Source organism: Micropterus dolomieu, linkage group LG16 (genome assembly GCF_021292245.1).
Source record: "Micropterus dolomieu isolate WLL.071019.BEF.003 ecotype Adirondacks linkage group LG16, ASM2129224v1, whole genome shotgun sequence".
Lineage (NCBI taxonomy): Eukaryota > Metazoa > Chordata > Actinopteri > Centrarchiformes > Centrarchidae > Micropterus > Micropterus dolomieu.
The window spans coordinates 794,476-809,208 of NC_060165.1; the positions used below are offsets into that span (position 1 = coordinate 794,476).

A 14,733-nucleotide genomic window follows, 5' to 3' on the forward strand; every position below is an offset into this window, starting at 1 on the left:
CTTTTTCCCATTGCATTATTGGAACCTTTTATCATTACTTTTCTTCTTTCTATTTTCTGATAATCCAGACTATCATTGTTGTCTGTTGACTTTTGTCTAACTGTAAATGGAAGCAACCCCTTGACTAAAACACACAATTTTGGAATTACAGATCAGTAGTACAGATGAGATCACATACTTTACTGCTGACCATTTTTGAAAAAAATGCTGTATGGTTGAAGATGTTTGAATGTGTTTTCCTTCCTCTCAACTACTGGTTTCTATTTATTTCACACGGTGTGAAAATTAATATGCAGTTACATCCTACTTGCTAGTCCTGATGTAGAACCCTCATACTACATATAATGGTTCTGAACAGCTTCTCTTGAATCACTGGGAACGCTCTTCAAGGCTGCAGCCTGCTGATGTGCTGTGATGTCATATGTCTAAAACACAAAAGGTTCAGAGAAACATTATAAAAAGATGTATCTAACATGTAGAAAGCTGAGAGCAAGCTTGCAAACTGGATCCCTCTCCCACATTTAACAAATATCTGTTCAATGCAAGTCTAAGATGAAGTCCTTTCAACTGCTTTAACCTTTTTAACTTTCTCCATGAACTCCTGATATAAATATATTTTTAGCTGATACATGTTCACCTAAGTCACTGTCTTTGTTTGTCCCGTAGGTAGTGTACAGCTTACATGAGATCGATTGTTTATTTAAAAAAAAGATAAGTGGAACTTTATAAAAAGAACTATATTCATGGTTATATATTTATGTTCAATGTACAAAATATTGAGAATACTTTCTGTAATCTATAATTCACCTCTTCATCGAGTTTGTTAAGAAGTTGATCCATCTTGGGCGGAAAAGCTGCTCTCCTAGCCCGACAGAGGGAGTGTGCTGGTTAATGGCTGCTCTGGAATCTTCTATTAGGTTCTTGATGGTGATCTATGGAACTCTTCCCTGATCTGTTGAAAACAGCAAATTTCAATGTTCAAATAAAGTGAGTACAGTTTCAGTACCATCCATCCTTAATCCAACCCTCAGAAGCACAACATAATATTTTTTGGCCAGCTGTTTATCTCAGAGCAGAACCAGCTTCACAACCTCCTTGCGCTTCAGGGAAAAAGTCAGCTCTATCTTTTGCTTTATGAGTTCAACATTCTTATTCCTCTTCTTAAACTCCTCAACCAGAGTCAGTTTTTTCTCCTCCAGTGTGTCATCAGTATGATATCTGGATGATCCCCTGATGGTTAATGGTTAATCTCCCCTCAAAGAAGGGCTCCATCATCATCGCTTCTTCTTTTCCGGTTACAGCCTGCCTGACATAACTTGGACCTATAATTACCAAGTTTGTATTATTTTATAGTGTTTGATCAGTAACATCAGTCTCTCTGTCACAGTGAACAGAAAAAATATTTTTGCAGGTATTCCACAGCACTTTATCAAATCAGGAGATAACTCCACAGAGGTAGTTCTCTGTGTGCGTTCGAGGGCAGAGAACTCTCTGTGTAGACCTACAAAAAGTAAAGCCGATAGGTCTCCACCTATATAGAGCTCACTGCTCTCTATTGCCGTTATGGCTGAGGAAGACTGCTGTGCGTGTAGAGAGGGAGGAAACGTCTCGGTTTACGTATGTAACGTCTCGGGTTACGTATGTAACCCTAGTTCCCCGAGAAGGGGAACGACACACTGCGTTGGTGAAGACACTATGGGAACGCCTCTAGGCGTAGCAGGTCTGAACGTGAATGAAACTACTCCAATCCTATTGGCGTTACTAGAACGGTAGCGTGTGACGGTGTAACTAGAGGCGTATGTAAGCACACCAGACACATTAGCTCTTAGCAGTGTGTCTCTTCCCCTTCTCGGGGAACAAGGGTTACATACGTAAACTGCGTCGGTGACGACACTATGGGAACAAGAATACCCACTATGCCACGCCTCCGCCTGCCCCCCCAGCGTGCAGTAACCTGTAGGCACGACTAAGAGGAGAGCGCATGGGTGCCGGGTGCAGAAGGAAGGTCCAGACTGTAAAACCGGATGAAAGTGTGAGGAGTGGCCCAGCCAGCTGCCTCACACAAATCCTGGAGCGAAGCCCCTGCGAGGAGGGCCCTAGAGGCCGCCATGCCTCGAGTAGAGTGCGCCCTTACGGCCATAGGTGAAGGTAACCCGCGCACCTGATAGGCCAGGGAAATAGTCTGAACGATCCAGTTGCTGATCGTGTGTTTGGAAGCGGGGAGCCCAGCCTTGGGGGACACGAAACACACCAGCAACTGGTCTGCTTTCCTCCACCGGGAGGACCTCAGAGTGTAAATACTCAGTGCTCTGACAGGGCAGAGCAGATGAAGTCTCCCGTCCTCATGAGGTGGGGGATGAAACGCCTGCAGCACCGTAGACCCTGCCAACCTGGACGGAACCTTAGGGACATAGCCTGGACAGGGGTGCAGGATGGCTCTGACTCTCCCTGGGGCAAACTCCCGGCATCGAGGAGAAACCGAAAGTGCTTGGAGATCCCACACCCTCCTCAGAGAGGTGATAGCGAGGAGAAAGGCCATCTTAAGGGTCAGGTGCTTGGCCTCAGCTGACTCCAGGGGTTTGAAGGGGGCCTCAGCCAGCGCTTCGAGAACCACTGCCAGGTCCCAGGTGGGAACTCTGGAACGAGTCATGGGTCTCATCCCCCGGGCTCCACAGGGGAAGGCCAGCAGAGAAACGGTCCTGGGCGTGGCCTCGGCCACGTCTGCACCATGGCATCCAGCCCTAGCGGGCCTGGGGGCGAGAGGGAGAACCACAGTGGACAGTGCGTAGTCTCTTGAGACGCAAACAGGTCCACGTCTATAGGGCCGAACCTTTCGGCATGCGGCATCCCCAGACAAGACACACACAGCTCGTGAGTGTCCCCAGCCGTGATGTAGCGCGGGCATGGAAAGACACATTTCCGGAACTGCTCACCAGCCATGATCTCCTCTGCAAACCTTCAGGTAGGACAAACTTCAGTGGTTGTTCTTGGAGCTTCGTTCTACCAAACATATCAGAGCGCCTGCTGAATAGAAAAAAGCTGATTTGTTCTGTGTGCCGGCGTGCTTTATACGCCTCAAGTTACTCTGTCCCACGCTACCGTTCGAGCAACGACAATAGGACTGGAGTAGTTTCATTCATAATTCAGCCCTGCCACGCCTAGAGGCGTTCCCATAGTGTCGTCACCGACGCAGTTTGAGTTCCCTCGAAGGGGAACTGCTAACTGCAGCAACAGACAGGAAGTTAGCCAAAATGATGAGACCACTTAGGATTTAGTGGCATCTATTGGTTTCACCCTCCCTTTCCAAGCATGAGGGAGACACTATGGTGGCTGTGAAACGTGATAGATATCTCAGATGCATCTCACAGGCCTAAATGTGGCACTGACTGTTTGTATCTATAGTAGGTAGCTACAAGTCAACCTCAACATGGAGTCTGGCAGCGGTTCTCCACAGGTAAATGATATCTCTCGTGTTGTGCATGATAATATATGTTAAATGTGACTTATGAATGCTTGCTAAGTTAGGTAGTGAATAAATTATCCTAGGTTAGCATTACCTTGCTAACTTGTTATATATTGCTTATTATATTAGCGTGAAATTTTACAGCAGTAACTTGGCATTTCAAACATATTTAATCATGCACAACAGGAAAGTTATTACTTACTGTACCTGTGGAGAGGAGCAACCAAAGGGAATGTTGAGGTTTATATGTGGGTAGATGTAACATTATGTGGTCACATTTAAGGACACCCTCAATCTACAATTACTGTTCGATCATACCAACAGTTTGTATAACTGTAACAACATCCGCATGTTTTTTGAAAGAAAATTTGCAAGTACATATATTTGTAAATGTCTGTTATACACAGTATATTTCGAACAGGAAATATTTGTGACCATCAGAAAATTATGTGGTTTATTTAGAACATTTAAATATGATTACTATGTGCAATGCATTATTTTTTGGACAGTAATTTATATAAATCCCCAAAGACATCTGTGCACATCATTCTATGTGTGTCTATTGTGTGTATTGTGTCTTAGACTGATATGAATGAATAACTTTGGAAGAGCATTAAATGTTAGCATCTTGTTTGTCTGGAAGAAAGACAGTGTAGGTAAGAGCAACAGTTTTTTATGAATGTGTAATCAGAGCTTTCTTACCATTCTGCGTCCCTTCAATGGAGCAGGCACACTTTTGGAGTCACCAGCTCCTTCACTCCCACTGTGTACGCAGTCAGTGGATGATGGTTGTTGAGAGCCTCAGGATAAAAAAACTCAGTGTCTGCATAGATGTTCTCCACAAGCTTGAAAGACCTGAAATGTTCCAGGTAAGAAGATGTGAGTTTTTTGCCAACAAAGGCAACTTTTTCAGGATCACCAACCATGGTCACTATTTTGTAGAATTCTGGCAGTCCACTGCAGAGTGTCCAGCTGACATAATCATATTTTCTGCATATCAAGTCCCATACAAATATATGTCTTTAGAAAGGGACACAGTTTCAAGATGTGGATACTTTCTCTTAATCACCGTGTGCAGGACGTGATCCAAAGAAGTTGTTTTGATGTCAGTCACCTTTTCCATGTGTAACATTGGCTTCTATCGAAATGGTACTCTATCATCTCCTGGTGTTTTGTGGACAGTGTAAGAAGCACATTCTTAAAGTTCTGAACATCATGCACAGTCTTCTTGAAAAAACTATGTTTTGACTCAAACCTCATTGTCCATAGTTCCACCAATGGACCAAAGCAACGTAGAAGATGAGGATAATGTTCTGCAAAGTGGCGCTTTGGGGCGCAAGCTGAAATCAGGAAAAGTATCTGTGAGCAGCCTTCTGTGATCAGACAACCTGATCTCCAAGTAGTGCAATATTTCCTCTGAAAAAACAGGTGAGACAACAATCTCAACAATTTCTTTGAGGTCCATCAATATCTCCCAAGCAGGTTCTTGTTCCGGTATGCTATTTCCAATGAAGAACTCCAATGAAGTAACAGAGTCCAATTTTCATGGCCATTGCCACCTATATAGCTTTGTTATGACCCTGTGTGTTGTGCTTCTGTTGCTGTGGGTGTGTCTGTCTCTCTTCTGCAGGTGGGTGTGTCCTGAGCATGACGTTGTGTGAATCCCGCAGCTGGAGCTGATCAGCAGCAATTAGTGGGGCATATAAGATGAGCCAGTGAAGTGCTCTCGGTGTCACTCACTCTTCCTTGGTTGCTCACATCAGTCTGTGTGGTTTACTGTGTGGTTCACTGTGTGGTTCGTAGGATGTGATCTGCTGGGTGCCGTTCGAAACATCTCCTTCAGATTGTTCAGTCTAGCTAAACGATCTGTAGAGGCAGCCGTCGGCCCGGTGTTCCCGATCAGCTGGAAGCTGGTGTGGTGAGCGCGGGAGACCTCCACATGTGCTTCCCCAGTGCGGTGGGAGCCGTGGAGACTGTATGGCCTATTGTGTTGCATCCTGTGTAGTTTTTTGTTACTTTAAGAATAAATACATTAACTTGACACGTGTTTTGAGATATCCTTGGTTTTTCCACCCAGTTATTTATCTCTTTGTTCGTCCCACACCCCTAGACAAGCCGGGGATGTAACAAGCTTGCTTTACAAATTGGCTTTGGTTTATTCACCCTATCTGACTATTTGAAGGTAGGCTAAATGAAGTTATTGTGCTATTCAGCCTGTCTAAAGTAATAAAGCCTTCTGTAATCAACTTTAAGACACAAAGACAGTTCTATTGGAATAACACCTTCAAAGAAGTCCTGCAATACATCTGGAGGAAAACCAGTGACAGGGTGAAAATATGATAGATGCTTACTTCACTAAAAAAACTCATGAAGTTTTAGAGCAAAAGGAATACTTGGCTCAATAGCGCTGTGACTCTGTCAGCCTGGCTGCAGTGCTGAAAAGAAACCTGGGGTTGTTCCTATTTTCCTCTATTAATGACGAGTAGTACGCTGCTCTGGCATTACGGAGGGCCTTCCTATAAGTTTTAAGACTATCTTACCATGTTAAATTGCTTGTTAACACAAATAGCTAATCAACAGAATACAAAAATAAAGTAACTGTATTCCGTTACAGTATAGAAAATGACGTAATATGTAGGCTACTTTGTAAAACGGACATTACACAAAGGGATTGCTTTAAGGACAAAGTTTCCATGAAACGGAAAGCGGATTGCTATTTGCTATTTACGTGATTCCTGTAAAAACACAAAGCTAGTGAGGAATTTGTTGCAGATATTGATTGGCGTGTATCCAGTAGTTAAATGTGGTTACGCCCCCATCCCGTCATGCAGACTCTGTGCGGACTGATTCCAGCTCTCAGTGAGTGAATACAGAAGCCGTACCCGTTCTCCTTTTATTTTCACGGACTCCCATCATTGGCTTATGGTAAATCCCTCCTTGTCCCTTCTCACTGGCTCATGGCTAACTCTGTCCACATCCTCAGAGAACAACGGAGGCCAATCTGACCACTGGGAATACAGAATGAAGGTGGTTTTATTGCCTGTTTGGCTATGTTCAGACCAGTTCATGTCGTGTTCACTGGGAGGCTTCTGAGCGCAGTTTCGTTGCTCGCTCGCCCGCGGCGCTCCCTGCAATCTTTCCCTGCCGGGTCCCCACTGCCTCCAGTGTTTGAGTAAAGGTGCAAACCTAAACACACACTCTGGTGTTCCAAGGTCCCAGTACAGGCAGAGTAAGCTAATTTGACCAGTAGCTGCAGGCTAACTGAGCTAGCGTACAATAATCAGTGGTGCCCAGACACAAAAACACTAATTTTCATAAAATTATAAAAATTAAGAAAGCTTTTTATTGGTCAATAAATTAATAACGAGGATGATTGATCATCATATTCATCATCATCATCATTAGTGGAAGGGGTTTTCCAGGAAATAACACACTCTAAAATTGGTCCAGATCCTGCCAGTGCACGTGTAACCCTCTGCGTCCGTCTGTAGACTGAGTGTGTCCCTTTTGTGTCTATGGTGTGGAAGGATGGCACGGCCACACAGGACTTGCTCTCACTCTGGTTCTCCTTTTATTCTGGTATAAAAATCAACAGCACACAATCAGTAACTGTGTGTTATGCAACTGCAACCATCAGATCTCTAGCTTGGAAGTGTATAAAATACATTTTCACAGTATTATAGTCTTTTTCTGTCCATACTAGTATAAACCAAACACAGGATCGTATAGTGGTAGTATTATGTATGATTTCTAAAGAGCATCTAAACAATGAGAGCAATTTTCTTCTATACCCACAATAAAAATCCTCAAACATTCTAAACAAACATTTTGACCATAGACAATTAATAGAACATCTCATATTTTATACAGTGCAACATGTTACTGTCATATTACAAAAACCTTGCATCGACATCTTAAGAATGAAAAAAATAAGTTTACTTCTACACTTGACCACGTCCTTCTAGAATTCCACAATGGATCATAGATAAAATGTGAAACACCATTAGCTCATTGAAGCCAACAAAAGTTTTCATTTCACACAACCCACATTAAATTCTAATATTGGAATTGCAAGATTTTCATGCAATGACAATATGTGAATCCTACATTTAACAAAGCCTACCTGGTATAAAAATCAACAGCACACAATCAATCAATTGTGTGCTCACACAATCAGTCGGGAGCTAGCAAGCAGGTGATTAGCTAACCAGCTAACGTTAACTCAACCTATGACTGAAAGTGCTACTTATGAATAAAGTTACTATTTTTGCATGTACGTGTCAGTTACTTTTATATTACATGCTAGTAGTGCTTACAGTCAAAATACATGTTACTGATAGTCATGATACCAATTTTAAAACATTAAACATGGAAATATTGATCACAACATTGCTCACGTGCATCTACCTATAGCTTGGAAGTGTTTCCTTTGCTAGAGGCACGTACGATACGTGAGAAAGAACCCTGTGTATGCAGTTGCGCTATTAACCCACCAGGTGGCTCCAAAACTACATAAAGTAACAGTAGCATATCAATTTTGTAGAAATTCACAAGCGATTATTTTTAACTCTGTTACACCCACCCCCACAGAATTTCGCCGAAAATCCTAGATATGCGAAACATTACAGTCACCATAAAACATCAAAAAAAAAAACTTAACCTGATGTGGTCCAACTCAATGAGTATCCCCAAAAGGATGAAGCGGAAAGAGAATGGCGCCTAACTCTCTACCAGCTTCTGGAAGTAGGATGCAGTCTACACCCCACACAAACCACAACCCATACGTAAAAACAGGCCCTACGCCTGGACTCAGACTCGTTCATGGTGATGCAATGACATATGAAAACCTAAGAGTACACTGAAATCGACCCACACTTGAGAACCATTAATTCACTGGAATACCTGAAAAACTGACTTAGAAACTTTGTCAATGAACTGACTGGCATCACATGAAGCAAACGGTTAACTGGCCTCACCATGTGCATTGTCTGAGCATACAGATGGTGCGTGGCGTGTGTGTGTGTGGGTCTGGGTGTCAGCAGAAGAGGCATAAGTGCAGCTGTGTCTAGGCCTGATCCCTGTCCCTGACTGTGAGTGCAAAGTGCCCCCACACTCAGGCTCGTCGTCCACACTCAGGGCATCACCAGGCAAATCATCCCCCGCATGGCCATCCGCACATGCATTCGACAGATTGCCGACCCACTCCTGAGTTCTGCTCTGAACATCCTCTTCTTCCACAACAGCCTTCAAGCCATCTGTGTCAGTGACATCGTCCGACTCATTCTCACTGGAGGACACAGTGGTGCTATCTGGGGAGCAGTCCACATCCACAGGCAAGAAGTTAACAAGCATCAGCAGGTTGCGATGGACAACTCTCTCTTGGCCAGTCATAGGATTCCTGATACGATATGTGTGAGTTGAGGCATTCACACTCACAACAGTGTATACCGTGGACTCCCATGGGTCTGCTGTCTTCCGTTTCCTTCTGTCACGTCTGTTTGAGACCAGAACACGGTCATCTGCAGCGATGGGCTTCCCTTTTGCATGGCACGATCTCTAGAGGTGCAGAGGTCTTTATACTCTCAAGAGGTGCCCTCCCCTCTGGATCTGCAGCCTTGCTGATGACACACCTTGGACATTGGCGGACATAGTATTTGACATCTCGGTCTATGAGAGGCCAGAAGAACCTCTGACGGGCCAGATTCAAACTCCTAAACTGCCCCTGATGACCCGCACTATCATGAATGCCTCTGAGAACCTCAGATTTGAGTGAGTCAGGGACCGCAAACTGGTATCTCTTCCTCCTAGAGACCTGATCCTTGGACACTCTGTAGAGGATGCCATTACACGTTGTCATTTTCTCCCAGTGTTTGAGGTATCTGATGACCATGACATGTTCCTTTGTTTTTTCTCTCCTGGATGGGAGCTGGCCACGTTCCACAAAATAAAACACTCGTGAGAGGACAGGGTCACTCAACTGCCCTTCATGCAACTCTCTCTCAGAGAACACAGGTAGGGGATCTTCATCAGGAGGGGTAAGCTGTGGAAGCTGATGGAGAACTTCCACAGCGCGCATCCTGGCACCTGACTCCCACAGGTTGTGCGTCTCGAGGATGGCAGACACCTCCTCTGTGGAGAAAGACTCGGTCTTGACACATTCAGGCCCATAACGATCTTCCCTGTTGCGGCCATTTGGAATGTCTGAAGATGTCCTGGACACAGTCAGTAGAAACAGGGATTGTGTCCCTGAGAAGCTCATTGTAGGGGTGTCGAAGTACTGTGTCCAACAGCTGACTTTATGAACGGGCGGCGGCTCAGTGCATCCGCAACAACATTCTTGGAGCCAGGGATGTACTTGATATCGAATACATAGGATGCCAACTTCGCCACCCAACCAGCCGGGGCTTTGTCATGATGTGTGTGAGGGGGTTATTATCTGTCCACACGGTGAAGACATGACCCTTAAGCCAGTGGCTGAACTTGAACACTGAACTGAACACTTTAAGGCGAGGAATTCGAGGCGATGAGCAGGGTACTTCCTCTGAGCTCTTGAGAGGGATTTACTGGCGAAAGCCACTGGTCGGGCCACACTGTCACCCTCCTGAACCTGCGAAAGGACAGTTCCTCAGCCATCCAACGAGGCATCGGTGGACAACACAAAGGGACGGTTGAAGTCTGGGTGGGCCAAAACCACTGAGGTTACCAAGGCTTTCTGGAGTTCCTCAGAAGCCTGGTGATGTTCGGGGGTCCAGTCAGCCGATGTCAACTTCCGCGACTGAACAGCACCTTGAACGCGTTGCCGTCCCTTGTGTCTCTGCTTCTGGCCAGCCAGGAGGTCAAAGAGAGGCCTTGCTATGCTGGAGTAATTAGGCGCAAAGTGCTGGTAATAGTTCACCATACCCAGAAACGATCTGACACAAGACTGGGATGGTGTGACTCCATCAGGCTCCATTAGATCTTCAGTGGTCATCTTGCTGACAACCTCAACTTTGGCAGGGTCTGTGGACACACCAGACTCATCAACAACGTGCCCAAGAAATTTTACAGACTTCCTGAGCAGCCAACACTTCCTCGGTGCCAATTTCAGGTTGTGCAGACGAGGACGACTGAAAACCAGCTCCAGTCTTTCCAGAGCTAGTTCCTCCGATGGCGTGAAGACCAGCAAGTCGTCAAGGTAACACAACAAGCTGACAAAGTTCTGGTCACCAAATATGGAGGTCATCATCCTCATGAAGCTGGCTGGGCGGGTGCACAGGCCCTGAGGGAGACGGTTGTACTTGTACAGACCCATGGGTGTCGTGAATCCAGAGTACTTGCGGTCCTCTTCATGCAGCGGCATGTTATAAAAGCCAGACATCAGATCCATTGTGCTGAAAAATGCATTTCCGCCCAGGGCAGCTAAGCAGTCAGCTTGGTGAGGCAGGGGATGAGCGTCCTTCAGTGTTCGTCTGTTGAATCAGCGAAAGTCTGTGCGCACCTGTAAGTCACCATTTTTTTCCCATACAAGCACGAGAGGCGAGGCAAACTCACTGGTGGACTTCCTTATTATTTCTTTCTCTTCCATCTCATTAAGAACTTGCCGGAGCTTTTGGTATTCAGCAGGCGGGACACGTTGGTAGGGCAGACGAGACGGCCTCTCATCTGTGAGACGAATCCTATGCACAAACCCTGTGGCCTCACCGCAGTCTAGATGATGATGAGAGAAGATGTCTTCATACTTCAGCACAAGGTCAGCCAGCTTTCTTTGCCAATCAGCAGACACGTCACAAGACTCGAGGTCCAGGTTCCCCAGGCCAGCATGCTCCAGTCTCTCCTGCACAGTGTTGACATCTGTAGTCGGAGCTGATTGTCCAGCAAGCTCTACGGATGTAGCCTGGTGAGAGCTCTTGAGCTCTGGGACCTCCATATCTTCCAGAGCAAGGCAGGTGTAGACATCTGCGAGCTTTGCATTCTTCCGCAGGGTAACAGGACTATTTGTTAAGGATTTTGAGTGGAACCCATCCATCACCCCAAAGAGGTGTCACCACCCTGGCAACCATGATGCCCCTGGGCGAAGAGTGAGAAGAGGTTGGCTCAGTCACGACAGTGGTTTCTGGAGATATCTTAACATTATTAGGAAGTCTCCCCCACATCAGGTATTCACTGCCAGTTGGCAGGGTGACGGCTTGGTTGCATCTGACTGTGCCTACCTTGTCTGGAACCTCGTCACCAGACCAACGTTCGAGGCCAGCTAGTAGAGAGAGGAACAGTTCAAGTTCTTGGCTACCTGAGCCAGATATGGATACGGCTTCCCAGTAGCTTACATTTTTCTTGAACTGACTGATCAGATGCCTGATGACATTTGAGCCAACAATCAAATCATCCTGTTGATTATTCACAACCAAAGTGGGGACTGATACTCTGCATCCATAGACTTCCATCTCAAGATTCACCACTGACTTTGGCTTCACACGAACACCGCCACAACCGACAAAGACAACGTTGGTCACCTCCTGACTGCTCAGATCTACACCAGCTTCTATAAGTTTCATTTGCGCTCCTTCACTTAATGAGCAGGCCATTGAGCCACTATCTAACATGGCATCAAGGGTCACTCTGTTTCCAACTGCAACAGAAGTGTAAAATAGACTGTCACTGCTCCTGACTTTCTGTGTGTTTTGAACAACAACTGTCACAGACTCATCCAAATCCTTAATGTTGTTGAATAGTTCAGCAGCATCATGTGTGTGGGAGTATGTTTCATGACCCGTACGGCCTCCCTCAAAGCACAGGTCATTTAGTTTCCCTGCACATTGTCATGAGCTGAGGTCCTGCTGGGACATGAGCGCCTTGATTGACCAGGTTTGAAGCATGCGAAGCAGAGACGAGCAGAACGACAGTGGGACTCAGTAGTGTGGCCTCCATCATCACAGACCTGACAGCCCGTGCAACGGGTCGTGTTGGCCTGGTTCCAACCTAGTCTGTTGCTATGCCGTAAGGGTTGCTTTGCATCTTCAGCTTTCACTTTAGCCAGGAGTTCCCTGAGCATTGACATCATCTCACTGAGCATAGCATCGCCACCCTGCTGTTGACTCTGAGGCAACTGGCACTGTGGTGCAGAAAAGAAGGGGGGTCTCTGGTGCTGCGGCAGAGGAGAGGGAGTCTGTTGTTGATTCTGCAAAAGGTGGCAGGGACTATGTAGGCCCTTAGGAAGTGGAGGAGAAGACTGCTGCGGATTCTGGGACAAGACAGGTGAGGGCGAAAAGTAGGCATAACTCCAAGAGAGAGAGCTGGAGAAGAGGACGAGTGTACTTTTACAGGAGACACCCGTTCCCACTGATGTTCATCTATCCTCACCTGAATCTCTTTTGATGACCATTCATGTATCTGCTTGCATTTAAACACAGATGCAAGCTCTGGATCTGGGGAGTGCTTCACAAACATCTTGGCGATTTCTCCTCCCATATCCTCTATGTGTCTGCCTTGACACTTTAAGCCTTCCTCTGCCATGTCTGCAGCTTTATTAAGGCGTATCCAATAGTCAATGGGATTTTCTCCCTTGTGTGGTAGGGTTGAGTAGAAGTCTTGCAGGGGCAGGTATGAGGAAGTGTTACTGAAGTATGTTGTATATTACATCTGGGGTACAAGTAGTGTTAAGCGAGGGGTCGCTCCTCAAGCCTATTTTGACCACATCCCTGGCTTTCCCCATTAACCTCCCCATCACCTCCTCTGTCTGTAGTGAAATATCATAGTTCTGCTTCCTGATGTATGATCTCATTAACTCAACCCATTCAGTCACTGTGTATCAGAATTATCACCCCTAAAAATAACAGGTTCCCTGTCAGATTTCACGATGACATTGAATTGTGTATTCTCACTGAGTGTATTCACGTTGCTGTAAGGTTGAGTGGCATGGTTGTGTGAAGGACAACCTTGGTCAATGGTACCAATAACGCCACTAGACATGAGTTTGGCTGCAATAGACTCTCCTATCTGTGAGCCTAACTGGTATATCATGTTGCTGAACTGGTGTAATGTGTCACTTTCACCACTGGGTGTTGAATGAAGTGGCCCACCCCATGACATCTGCCCCATAGGTGAATCAGCCGGATCCTGTCTTGACCCTAAATCCCTATCTCTTGGTGAAGCACCCACCTGTCTCCCAACAGACCCACTGAACTGTAAATGGGCTCCCATTACACCTCTACCCCTCCCCAAAGAGAAGTGTGTATAGTCAGACATATCACTCGGCTGAAGCTTGTCAGCCATATCGCTATGAAGACAGAGAAAAATAGAAAACACTGAAATAAAACTTCAATTCATTCCCAAACTTCTAAATTTTAGCGGTTCAACCAGAGTCCCATCCAGTCAGTACAATTATTGACAGTCCTGAGTATCTGCCCATAAATCAACTCCGGGACAGATGATCTTCCACTAAGAACGTCTTCCAACCACTTCAGTCCACAGCGCATTCCTGGTCAAGCGATCTTTGTAAGACGGATCTGGAATCACGGAATCACGGCACCAGTGTAACCCTCTGCGTCCGTCTGTAGACTGAGTGTGTCCCTTTTGTGTCTATGGCGTGGAATGATGGCACGGCCATACAGGACTTGCTCAGACTCTGGTTCTTCTTTTATTCTGGTATAAAAATCAACAGCACACAATCAGTAACTGTGTGTTATGCAACTGCAACCATCAGTTCTCTAGCTTGGAAGTGTTTCCTTTTTGCTCACAAAAGACTAATATAAAATACATTTTCACAGTATCATAGTCTTTTTCTGTCTATACTAGTATAAACCAAACACAGGATCGTATAGTGGTAGTATTATGTATGATTGAAGAGCATCTAAACAATGAGAGCAATTTTCTTCTATACCCACAATAAAAATCCTCAAACATTCTAAACAAACATTTTGACCATAGACAATTAATAGAACATCTCATATTTTATACAGTGCAACATGTTACTGTCATATTACAAAAACCTTGCATCGACATCTTAAGAATGAAAAAAAATAAGTTTACTTCTACACTTGACCACGTCCTTCTAGAATTCCACAATGGGTCATAGATAAAATGTGAAACACCATTAGCTCATTGAAGCCAACAAAAGTTTTCATTTCACACAACCCACATTAAATTCTAATATTGGAATTGCAAGATTTTCATGCAATGACAATATGTGAATCCTAAATTTAACAAAGCCTACATGGTATAAAAATCAACAGCACACAATCAGTAACTGTGTGTTATGCAACTGCAACCATCAGATCTGTATAAAAAGGAACAGA

At 45.2% G+C, this 14,733-nt stretch overlaps 1 protein-coding gene across 3 annotated transcripts in view; it reads left to right on the forward strand.

Moving 5' to 3' along the window:
• The window catches only part of LOC123985084 (protein bicaudal D homolog 1-like), a 29,769-nt gene extending 24,329 nt beyond the window's left edge, over window positions 1-5,440 (forward strand). Inside the window, exons 6-9 of one of the 3 annotated variants that reach the window (XR_006828595.1) lie at window positions 4,192-4,332; window positions 4,542-4,646; window positions 4,733-4,891; window positions 5,094-5,440. The gene's annotated coding sequence lies outside the window, so the exon portion shown is untranslated. The remainder of the gene's footprint in view (window positions 1-4,191; window positions 4,333-4,541; window positions 4,647-4,732; window positions 4,892-5,093) is intronic. The other 2 variants (XR_006828596.1, XR_006828597.1) reach the window with 2 other exon arrangements.
• Window positions 5,441-14,733: the final 9,293 nt, after the last annotated feature.